The following is a 12,936-nucleotide window of genomic DNA, read 5'->3' on the forward strand; positions in this document are numbered from 1 at the left end:
CCAAAATTTAATTATAAATTATTTATGATTACAGTATGTATTTAATCTACAAAAACAAGATCCAGATTACCAAGTTCAGAATAACAACAAAAGTAATTAAATTAATGATTTACGAACTTGAGTTTTAATTTAGTATTGTTACACTTTCCTTGTATTATTGTTGCTGTTGTTCTAGAGTTATGTTTATTATTATTTGTTGTTGTTCTTCATTTAGTGATTATCATTGTTGTTACATTTGTATAGTGGTGGATGCTGTTGGTAGAAACTAAAATACACGCAAGAAACTTTTAAGCAGGGATAAGTTAACAGAGACATAATGGACACAAAATTAACAATTAAAATTGAGTTAGATGTTAACCATTGTTAACATTAACATAATTAATTCACGAACCTAAAAGGTAGATCCAGGATAGCAGTTCGGTGGAGTCTGTACACATTTTTAGAATTATCAAGTAGATTTACTGCAAGGTGATTTGGATGATCTTCTAATGTTGAAAGATAAATGCGACTGAATTTGGTTATTTCTTCTTTGATTGTTGGGATGTTCAAATCTTCATGTAACGTTTTATTGGATACATACCATGGTGCTTTTGCAATTTTTCTTAACAATTTTGATAGATACCGTTGAAGGAAATAATTAAGTGTTTTTGTATTTTAAAACATAATATTAAAATAGTCTACATCTTTTACTTTCTACATCAGGTTAATGTGATTATAGAAAGCAACCAAATACTATTTCACAACAAATATTATTTGGAGATTAGATCCTAATTTTAATTTCAAAATGATTTATATAATTTGTTTAGTTTTAAAAATTGGTCCAGAATTGGTATTATACAATATTGCTTCAGGAAAAGAGCTTATCCATCATAGAGGAAGAAGCCTAACTAAAGAGGAATTTGAACCGGCTGACTCGCTATTCTCTATCCTGTGTGCCTTGTGCTGGCTGGTTTTGGATGTTCTGGCGTACTGGTGTTTTGGTTTGTCTAGTGTCTGTCTACTATTTATTGTGAATTGGTGGAATACTGAAGGCAGTTTTGGTGGTAAGTCTGCCTTATTAGATTTTGTTTTTAGTATTATTTACATCTTCTTTATTTCATTTTTATGGAGACATATTGTAGTTGTCTATTACATGAAGTAAGTTTATGTTAAGTATACGTCAATATTATAGATATAATAGGGTGTACTCAAGCATAGTCTTCTAATACTAGGCTGAGCTATATCCATTTATTTTTTATTAAGAATTTAGTTAGTTTTATGAAGGATTACTTTAAAACGATATAATCTATATTAAAATCATAGTTTTTCACATTTAATGTAATTCTAGATCAGATTTGTATGAAGGCCTAGGATAGGTCTAGGTAATATTTCACCATTTGGTTATGACAAGTCCTAAGTCTAGGACCTAACAGGCTTAGGCTAAAGTTGTGAAAAGTTATAAATATAAAGGTACATTTTTTATCAGATTAACATATGTTTGGTTTCTTTGGCATTATTATTTACTAATAATAACCCTCAGACTGGCAGTGTTTAAAAGTGCTCCTGTGGCAGGCAGAATTTAGGTGGAACACTAGCATATTTTCAAAAATTCATATATATGGGAGGTAGGGTACGATAAGCGGACCCGGATTTTTATATCGAAATTGGCAAACGATATTACTTAATCACAACCATCGATATAATCAATTGATACTAATTAATTATTTTGAACAATTCACCGAAATAATCTATATTAACAGCTGTAAACACTTTCAAATAATACACTTAAGGTTATATTTCAATTTTACATAAGTAACATAAAATGATTATTAAAAATGGCAGTCAGTTTTAGAAAACTACACGGTATTGCTTTGAAAGATGATAAGACATGTTTTTCGTGGCTTCAACATGTAGGACTTGTACCAAAAAACCCATTATGTGAAATTTGTGGGAAAGAAACAAAAATTTTTTGGATGTTGGAAATTTGTTTGATCACTGTTAATATTAAATTCGGGTAGGGTACGATAAACGGACCCGGTTTTTTATATCGAAATTGGCAAACGATATTACTTAATCATAACCTTTGATATAATCAATCGATACTGATTAATTATTTTGAATTATTAACTTAAATAGTCTATATCAACAGCTGTAAACACTTTAAAATAATACACATATAGGGTAATATTTCAATTTTACATAAGTAGTTTTAATTATTAAAAATGGCAGTCAATTTTAGAAAACTACACGACATTGCTTTAAAAGATGATAAGACATATATAAAATATATTTTTTTTGTGGCTTCAACATGTTGGACTCGTACCGAAAACCCCATTATGTGAAATTTGTGGGAAAGAAACAACTGTAACTGTGAGAGGAGCAAATATGGTCGTCTTCAGTTTTCCTAATTTTTGTTATAATAATTTGTTTGATCACTGTAAATATTAAATTCGGTACTTTGGGATTATACCGACCACACCAGTATGAAGAACACAAAAATATAAATTTATAGAAACAAACATGATAGAACGAAAAAACAACTCTTTAATTACAAAATTACAAACTTACAACGATTATTAATCGTTAATGGGGTCGGATTCCGTTATATACCCCCAACGCTTAAACTTTTTTCAATAAACTTACAACGTTATAAAACGATTTATTTGAGTAACAGAACTAACATTCCATCAATCAACAAGCATTTCCAGGTATTGTGATCGGTATTGTTGTCGCTGTTATCTTATCTTTCTCGAGAATCCCGATTACGGCAGGTCGCGCGGCATCACATGATTATTTAAGTTTTTGCACGGTACATAATTGCCTTTCCATTACAATTCAATTTATATTTCTGATCAGCCCCTTTTGTGTTTGGAGAAATGTAGGGGTAAAATACGGAAGTACGACAAAGCGACGCACCAACTGAACGGGCGGCGAGACTCTGCAATCACGTTAAATACTAGACCGCTCGACTTTGACCTCTGTCTGAGGATGGGGAGGGGTTTGCGATAAGACAATACCTGTTTTACATTGACGAAATATTGTTCTACGCTAATCTAGTAATCAGTAGAAACAAAATGTCAAATAACGATTCATGTCTTGGTGTGGTCGGTATAATCCCAAAGTACCTTAAATTCATATTTTAATTTAAAACATATGATTGTTATTGAGGACTATAGATACTTTTATATCGATTGATAGTCTAGGATTTGAGATGCGAATATTAGATATCGAAGACTACATTCTTCGATATAAAAAACCGGGTCCGTTTATCGTACCCTACCCTTAAATTCACATTTTAATTTAAAATATATATTTGTTATTGAGGACTATAGATACTTTGGTATCGATTAATATTCTAGGATTTTAGATTTGAATATTAGGTATCGATGATTACATTCTTCAATATAGAAAACCGGGTCTGCTTATCGTACCCCACCCAATATTGGTTGTAGGGACATCCAATAAAATGATTTAAACTATACGTAAAATATTTCGATTAGATGTAATCTGTCATTGTTAATTTTGTTACTACAAATTTTAGTTTGAAACACATTAGAAAGTTCTGAAAAATTAAAAACTTGTACCAAATTTAAACTAATCCACTTAAAATAAAAAAAAATCATGTGACTGAGTGGAATTTGGTTTCTTTTAGCGGGATTGACAAGATTGAAAAAGAGGGTAGTTTATATCAGAATGACAAACCTGAAACAGTTCCCAACACAAAAATATATTAACCCTTTTAGTGCTAAGGCGTCTGGAGCATTCCCATACCCAAGAGTGCTAAGCATTTTAGGGCATAAATACAGAGTTTTAGTACATTCCTTACTATTTCCTTATTTGAGGTCATATCTTGGAATACTAATGAAGTAGTATTTCACAATATTATGATACAATTTAATGGATAAAATAAGATAAAACAGAGTAAACAAAGCACAGCGTCAGTTCGCTCACAACATAACGTCTAAGATGTATAAACAGCTGGTCGTTGGCAATCAAGTATACAAATATCGTTACTCTATGGCTTTTGAATGAACTGTCATCGTTTGCAGCCAGTAAATTGCATAAACTGAACCAATATATATATATAAAAATACGCTGTGTCTACGATGTAGACGCTAGCACTTTTAGACGTAAACGCAGCGTCTACAACGTAGACACTGTAGCACTAAAAGGGTTAATAAAAACTCACATAACTCAATTACCTGAATTTCAGACCTATCCCAATGAAAACTGCACTATGCAACTGACCAACTGGTCTACTTGAGAGTATTGTTTATAATTTACCGTTGCTATTTGAGGTAAACTGATGACAACTCACCTAACCTAACTAGTTGACTATCGGAATTACCTAAGCGTTAACCGGCCTACCGAGGGTCAACAAGCCTATCTGAGGGTTGACCGGTGTACTCAAGAGCTGTTTAGCCTATCTGAGAGCCAATCTGGCCACCTGAGCAAACCGTCATATCTGCATTTTTTATCTGCCGTAACTACTTTATTTCATGTTTCTTCATCCTTCATTTTCCCTTTCTAAATTATTACACAATATAAGGAGGAGTTTTTAAAAATGTTAGTGCATTAAATTACACAAGAAAAAAGGGTCTTGAGCAATCATATTTATATTTTGGCTGCAGTATTATAAATGGCCACCATAAGTACAGCTAGTTATTTTTAATGCATTGTAGCAACATTGTTTAAAATTAATTCAAACAAAGTAAAATCATTTTTGTGGTACCTATTTGAGTAATAACTGCAATAGCAATGAACTTATGTTATTTGTGCCTCAGCCTATCAGACATGCTTATACTTCAAAATAAAGAAGTAAGATTTATATCACTTTGTCTGTTGAATGTACTGGTACTTTGGGATTATACCGACCACACCCAGACATGAATCGTTATTTGACATTTTGCTTCTAATTACTAGATTAGCGTAGAACAATATTTCGTCAATATAAAACAGGAACTGTCTTATCGCAAACCCCTCCCCATCCTCAGACAGAGGTCAAAGTCGAGCGGTCTAGTAGATAACGTGATTGCAGAGTCTCGCCGCCCGTTCAGCTGGTGCGTCGCTTTGTTGTACTTCAAAAATTCAACAAAAACAAACATTACCAAACAAAAACTAAATTTTTTGTTGAAAAAAACATACAAAACTTGTTTTTATTCTTGATTACACTCTGCCACCCAAAATGCGAGTGCCTCCGGCCATCAGCGCGGGCTTCGGCAGCACCTAAGGTTGACATCCTTTTGTTGCACCTTTTGTTGACATCAGCCCGCGCTGATGTCAACAAAAGAAAAACATCCCTCGAGATAGTACCTATCAGTAAAATATCAAATTCTAGAGGGGCTGATCAGAAATATAAATTGAATTGTAATGGAAAGGCAATTATGTACCGTGCAAAAAACTTAAATAATCATGTGATGCCGCTCGGCCTGCCGTAATCGAGATTCTCGAGAAAGATAAGATAACAGTGACAACAATACCGATCGCAATACTTGGAAATGCTTGTTGATTGATGGAATGTCTGTTCTGTTACTCAACTACATCGTTTTATAACATTCTAAGTTAATTGAAAAAAGTTTAAGCGTTGGGGGCATATAACAGAATCTGACCCCATTAACAATTGGTAATCGTTGTAAGTTTGTAATTTTGTAATTTCGAACGAGTTGTTTTTTCGTTCTATCATGTTTGTTTCTATAAATTTTTAGATACATTAAAACATAGTTCAACTATATTATAATATGAAATACCTACAACGTAATTCAGTTTGTCATTTAAGGTTTTCTATTGTTCGGTTGTTTACATAGTCAGAAATATTGCTGATTCGATTATTGGTGCTTATCATATTGCAGCCTATATTTTTAATGATAGTTTGAAGAATAAAAAATATTAATAAAAGGTCTTAGTACGTTGTTTTGTTTAAGAAATATTCACAAACTAAGTATTAAATAAATTATAACACTTAATATTAAAAAATAAGTTTTGGTCTCAAAAGATTGTATACCTAGTTTTATTCTTAGGATAAATTAAGGAGACCAATATACAAAATGTGGAAAACTTGTTGTTCAAAAAAGAAAATATATTGTAGGTACTTGTTCTGATGTTTACTGGTCGTAAAAATGTCACATTGATTTCATGTATATTTTTCTAAAGATTCTTTTCCACTCAGGACTGACTATGATGGATTTGAGCATAATTGCTTTTAAGATTTTTTCCATGATATCTACAAATATAATATTATTTCAACAAATATATATTTTTGTTTATAAATAAAACACAATATATATATTGTTTTATATTTATTTTATATTGTGTTATAAATATTTATATATATTGTTGTTTTTTAGCCACAAAGTGATGATTCTCCACTTGTAATTAAACACATGGCATTCACAAACTTTTCTCTTTTTGGACGAAAACATAACTGAACTAAGTGTTACAAACGCACACACATACACTGAATACTGTAGAAGCTGCGTTTAGTCACCATCAATAACAGTGTTGCGGAAACCGATACTGAGATTGTAGGTTAGGCTATTAGCTTTTAGTATTATGTAGGTTGAGCATTTTACCTGTGGCCTAAATTTAAGTAAATACTTATAACTTATATATATATATGTGTGTGTGTGTGTGTGTGTGTGTGTTTGTGTTTATATATAAAATATAATATAATTATAATTTAATATTTAAATAACGTATATACATATATGTATGCACTAGCGGTTACCTGCGGCTTCGCACACAATTTTGTAAACTGCACGTGTTTGAGCACTTTTGGTTTAAGCAAATTAAATTTCCAACGCCAATGTTGAGTTTGCCACAGCCAATAAAATGGTTATTGTAATTTATTCCGGTCATAGTTTTTTGTTCCATAGTTGATTTTGCCTTGTTTCCTCGATCAAGGAAATATATATTCATGCACCGGTTTGTAAAGCGTACTTTTGTCGAAAGATAACTAAACTAAGATGGGTTTTATAACAGTCTTTAAATGTAGTAAATGTTAGATAGTAACTTTTTCTTTGATATTTGCATTACAGTATACAGACCAAGCACTGCGTACTTAATATTTGCTAAAATGTACAGTATGTGTTTATAGTTTTTCTGCCATAAAACAATGCTTACACAACACAGTTTATTATATTCAACAGGCTCAATCAATGTATACTATTGTAAAAAAATCTTTTTCTTTTTCTATTCACTTGATTTTTTTCGTGAATTTGTACAATATTTTTGTAGTTATTCAGCTATTCGGGGTGGAGATGAATCCAACAAATCAGAGATCATTATAATCGGTACAGCCATTCTCGAGTTATAAATGATGTAACTAACACGACTTAGTTTTATTTAAATAGATAAGGATTAATTTATTGAAGTTTTAGTTATTTATATATGCAAAATATATATGAAAATGGTCTTAGTAACAAAATAACTAACCCTTTTCTTAAGTTCAGAGACAAATTTATTTTAGGAATGTTTATATATCTAGATATATTTAATGTCGATGTTGGAATCATGTTGAAACACTGCTCGATTAAAATCAATACCTTATAATCTCTTCTTGCACTGCGAAAATTATCTAGTTGTTAATCTCTGAGGTTTGCTCAAGTATTTCGCATTGCCAATCGAGCCGTTCACAGGCTGCTTTGCTCTTGTGATTGAGAAACACACAGTTTGGCTATGCTAACGCGGCTCCCTTCTCGCACAATTTCTTGTTCTTTATTGGTTTCGTTTGTGATGTTTTGAATTCTAACTGCATCACGGCTTTGTCAGGAAACATTAAATCTCCTCCGTCACGGAATTGTTAATAAGAATAATTCTTGCACAAACCAAACACATTACCTGTGAACTTAGTGGTAATTCAAAACAAATCATAGACAATACTACGTGAACTGTCACTTACGTTTTGTTATAACACATCATTATTATCACAGATATTTTTATTGATAAAATATTGTATTATTAATATGTATCATCCTATTCCCAACGAAGACAAATCCAAAAATCAGTCCAGCCGTTCTCGAGTTAATAATGGTGTAACTAACACGACTTTCTTTTATATATATGATATATTGGGATAGAAGTATATATATATATATATATTCTATCCTAATACTGTCCATTCTCTATACCAGAGTTTTTAATTGCAATATGCTTTGAAAGAATTTTAGGCAGATGAGTTTCTTCTAAATTCCACTGTTTAAGTAAAATTTAAATTTATTTTAGAAGTAAAGAAGTAAAGTATTCGTTTTTCAAATTTTGCCTCTAGGAGAAATTATATATTTAGGAGTATGTATTAGTAGGTAAACCAACCGTTTTTATACAGTTTTTTTTTTGGACAGACTCAACTTTGGTGCTTTCAATCTAAACCCACAATTGGCACTACAGCAAACGATAGATCTTATTATATTACATTAATATTTGCTGACTGGCTATGGGCCTGATGAAACCCTCTTGTGGTCTGTATTTTGGAGACTATTGCTCTAAAACTAACAAAAAGTTTCGCTGTTGGCTTTATTGAATTCCTCTATCTCTCCTGAGAACAACCAACTGGGAAAGTAATTCAAAATACGTTCCGTTGTCTGGACTCCACTACAATCCCCATAGGTCCTCCTTTAAGCAGTCTCTGCTTAACCTTCCAGCAGTTGGATTGACCCACCCAAGATTGGAAATGGTTCAGCAAAGACCAGTATTTATGACCTAGATCTATTCCATGTAATGTTAACGTAGGATTTGGCACTAGGTTTTGTTTTGTCCTTTAAACATATCCTACTTGAATTTCCAGCTGGCATCAGACAAAAAATTTTTGCAAACTAAGATTTTATTGCTGATTTGAGAGATGGATTTTGAAATCTGAGTGTGCTGTAGTGGGTGGTTGGGGAAAGTACAGATATTATTTTGCTATATTCATTAATAGCGCTTCTTTGCACTAAGAACTTTATTTCACAGTAGAGGAAAGCTATGGTGGTAAAATTAACTTTATAGAACCACTAATTGTTCTCATAATACTATATCGTTGAACAACAGTATCTTTTATATGGACATTCTTTAACCACATAGGAACACAGTACTCAGCAGTGGAATATACAAGGTAGAGTAGCCTTACGTCTTAGTTCTAACTTTAGCTGTTGTCTTTTGTATGTGGCTTTTAAAATAAGAGACTTATCTATGGTTAACTTCTGATTACTGTGAATTGTCATTGTATCTTTGAGGAATGCCTATATACAATATACTTAGTGTGTATTAAATTTACAGTATGTTATTGTAGATGAAGATACATGTGTCATCTTTATGAGGATTAGGTTTTAGCTTCCAAGTTAATTAAAATTATTTATGAGCGTATCGAGGTTGGAATTAACTATCCTTTATGTTGGTTAACTAGAATAAATAAACTCAACAGCATCTTGTAAATTATACATACCCTTCCCAACCAGTTGACTGCTGACTCTAGTTTTAGGTATTTTCTTCAATGTTAGAACAGATTTGATCTGATTTGGAAAAGACATAAATTGTAGGTATAATGAAAAAAAGAGTTCTTGAAAAAATCTTTATCTATAAACGTAAAAACCAAATATCTCAGATTGATTTATCATGAAATTTCTGAAACTACAGGACTAATTTTCTTGGAACTTTGAATATGTTGAACATGTCTTACCTCCTCTGACTAATAAAAACTGTTTTTGAACATTTTGCAGCTTAAAAAATTTGAAAAATCTCAATAACTACACACAACTACGATAGGAAGGGTTGATGAAATGTGAATGTTGAGTTAGCTCCATTTAACTTTCCAGTTGGCAGCGTCTGAATCCGGTACTGTCACAGACTTTACTCCTAAAATCTGGAGTCTATGTCCGTCTGAATAGATCCAGCAAGACCGAAACAGTAAAGTACCTTAGTAATGCCAATTAGTACTCACCATGATTTAGGTATCCATAAATGCACCAGCATCATCAAGGTTCTGATGTAGGGGAACAACTAATGGTTGACCAACCCAGCTTGTTAATGTCGAAGACGTTCAAAATGTACTCTCTGTATCACATTCGGTTCTTCCATGTTCCAACACAACAATAGTGTCGCTGTATCAGTATCCATTTTGTAACTAACTATAACAATAATAATATTTATTGCTTTAAAAATCAGAATACATATGTTTTGTGATATTGTAATAGAATTTTTGATTTCTCTGTGAATAGAGTAGTGAATTAAAAAATTGATGTCACAAGGTGAATTTACTTTCTCGCACTTAACCTTCTGTCTTCCCATTTTATATGTTTGAAAATAAGTTACAATATTATATTAAATAAATTTTTTCATATTGCAAGTTGTATAACAAAAATTGCTTTGTACAATTTTTATTTTTGACAATTATTTAAAATGCAAATTAAATGTAAAACCTAAACAAAAATATGGAATAAAGTTTCTTTTGAGTTAGTGCAAATTTGTTCTAAAAATAAACAAAATTGACAGGGTTTCTCCGTTTTCTAGTTTACACATGGACTATTACAGTGTGCTTTATAACATGTAGAATGCTCATCTTAAGCTGATATATGTTAGTGTGTGCCGCTTGGCAGCACTGGTACGTCAACTAAATATTGGCTTTATACAAACTAAGCTACATTGACATAAAATACTTTTAGCCACAGGAGATTGTTTAGAGAACAATTTTACTACCCAAAAATTGTTTTAATGGCTTTTCTTGGTGAAAATACAGAAGAAACCAGAAAACTTCTATATAATGTACCTTTTCAGAAGTTTACTATGGTTTCATACTCTGTTCATTCCTCTAGTAAACTGGAACAATTGACTTACTACATGACATGACATGCAAAATAATTGAAACTATAAATTGACAACAAATGTAGTTTTTAATAACTTAATTCTTAAAAAGTTAAAACAATACCTTGCAAGCCATGTATTTTACTCCTTGTACGAATATTTTAAAACATATACACCTCTTATATTGCAAACAATAGAATGGGGTAGGGATGAAGTAGGTTAAGTGAGAACGCAGGGTAAGTGAGAAACTGAGATTAAACACTAGGAATAAGTCATTTTTAGTTTTTGTTTTTAGTTCATTTGGAAGATAATTTTTCACCCTAGCGATGTGTATAATTTTTATTCAAATAAAACAAGTTTAATAGAGAATTTGAGCTAACTTATTAAACGTTTACATTATAACTCATATACTAAGTTTAGTGATTAACTTGTTTTAAATTCATAGCTTTTTAACTGAGACATATAGACATACTTACGAATGTCACCAAGCTCGCTTCTATAGTTCATTTCAATCACGTTTACAAGCATATGTGCATTACTTTTCAACCTACCTTCTTAAAAATACCTTCATGTTCAGTGTGGAATTTCTGTTCATTCACCTCAGTTGAACAGTCAGTTTCAGTCACACAAGCTGAGGCAAGTGAGAACCCAAGACAAGAGAGCTAAACTTGGAAAATAGTTACATTAACGTAAAGAAAAACGTCGTAATAAATTTATGTCCTAATGTGATTAGTGTTCTGTCCAACATACTGTTTTTTTTTATTATAGTGTTTGTCTGTTTGTGTTAAATGACTGTTTAAGCTATTAAATTGTCAAACATATGCTATACATGAAGTCATCACTGAAAAAAACTAACATTTCCCCGATTCCCCCATCATAATCCAAAATGATGGCTTGTTAAAAAGTTATGTAAATTCAACAAAACTCTCATCCTGTATAAAAACATTATAAAAATTGCACAAATATAGTTGACATATTTCCGAGTCAGTTACATGTAAGGTTATTGATAACAGAACTTAAATAAGTAAATTTTTTTTAATAGGCTACCAAACTGAGGGACATAACATACCAAATTATATAACATATCACATTGTAAAGCATACATATTTAACGAAAGTGCATACATTTCAAAGAATAAAAAAAAATTAGTGAATAAGATTTATTCTTCTTAAAATGAAATATCATGAGCTTCTTGTTGAAATGGCTGCTATTAAAACTGCTATTGTTGAAAATGACAGTTGTTTGTGACTTAAAATTAAATATCATCAGCTGTTGTTGAAACACTTAGATTACCTATTGGCACAGTGTCTAATGTTGGTGCACACATACCACACAATGCTACTGTAATATTTGGTAGCGAACATGTTAAACAACCGATTGTTGAAAATGATTAGCTATGATTTTTTTGTTCATTTTATTGCATTTTGGTCTATTTTATTTTATTTCATAAACAACTGTTGTTTGTGCTTAACAGCTGTTTTCTACTTTAACAGTGACTTACATTCCATTAATCAACTCAATAAAAATACGTTTTTCTGGACTTGTTTCAATGCCACTGCAACATATCAGCTTTTTCGGTATATGAAGTTATTTATTAACCAAAGGCATTGCCAGATGAATTAAAATATAATACATTACAAAACATGAACACTGGTTTTTCTGTTTAGTTTAAACTTAAAACTATATATATATATATGAGTGTAAACTGAGTGTAAATTTAGTCCTGATATGCCTGGGTATATCCAAACGGATTGAGATCAATGTATAATCTTTACCATACCTATTAAAATACTTTTTTGAACTTTATGGAGGGTAAAAATATTTCCCCTTCCATTTTTCAAAGGGGGGTAGGGGGCGGTCATTTTAAATGTTCAAATTGCAACCCCTATTTAGTGACATGCCATTTAAAAAGTAAATTCAAAAGAAACACAATGACATGAAAAAAACATCTATATGATGATCTTAGCAAAAGTTATAGGCTAACAACCTCTTACATCTAAGGGTGTAAATATATATATATATATATATATATATATATATATATATATATATATACATATATATATAAAATTATCTACATCTAAATATAGAATATATATGCCTGGGTATATTCCAAACAGATTGAGATATCAATGTACAACCTTCACCATACTTATTATAAATTATTAAATTACTTTTTGGATTTTT

At 31.2% G+C, this 12,936-nt stretch overlaps 1 protein-coding gene across 1 annotated transcript in view; it reads left to right on the forward strand.

Moving 5' to 3' along the window:
* The first annotated feature begins 937 nt into the window (after positions 1–937).
* LOC124360875 overlaps positions 938–12,936 on the forward strand; it is a 47,321-nt gene continuing 35,322 nt past the window's right edge. Inside the window, exon 1 of the mRNA XM_046814851.1 lies at positions 938–1,043. The gene's annotated coding sequence lies outside the window, so the exon portion shown is untranslated. The remainder of the gene's footprint in view (positions 1,044–12,936) is intronic.

This window comes from Homalodisca vitripennis, chromosome 1 (assembly GCF_021130785.1).
Source record: "Homalodisca vitripennis isolate AUS2020 chromosome 1, UT_GWSS_2.1, whole genome shotgun sequence".
Lineage (NCBI taxonomy): Eukaryota > Metazoa > Arthropoda > Insecta > Hemiptera > Cicadellidae > Homalodisca > Homalodisca vitripennis.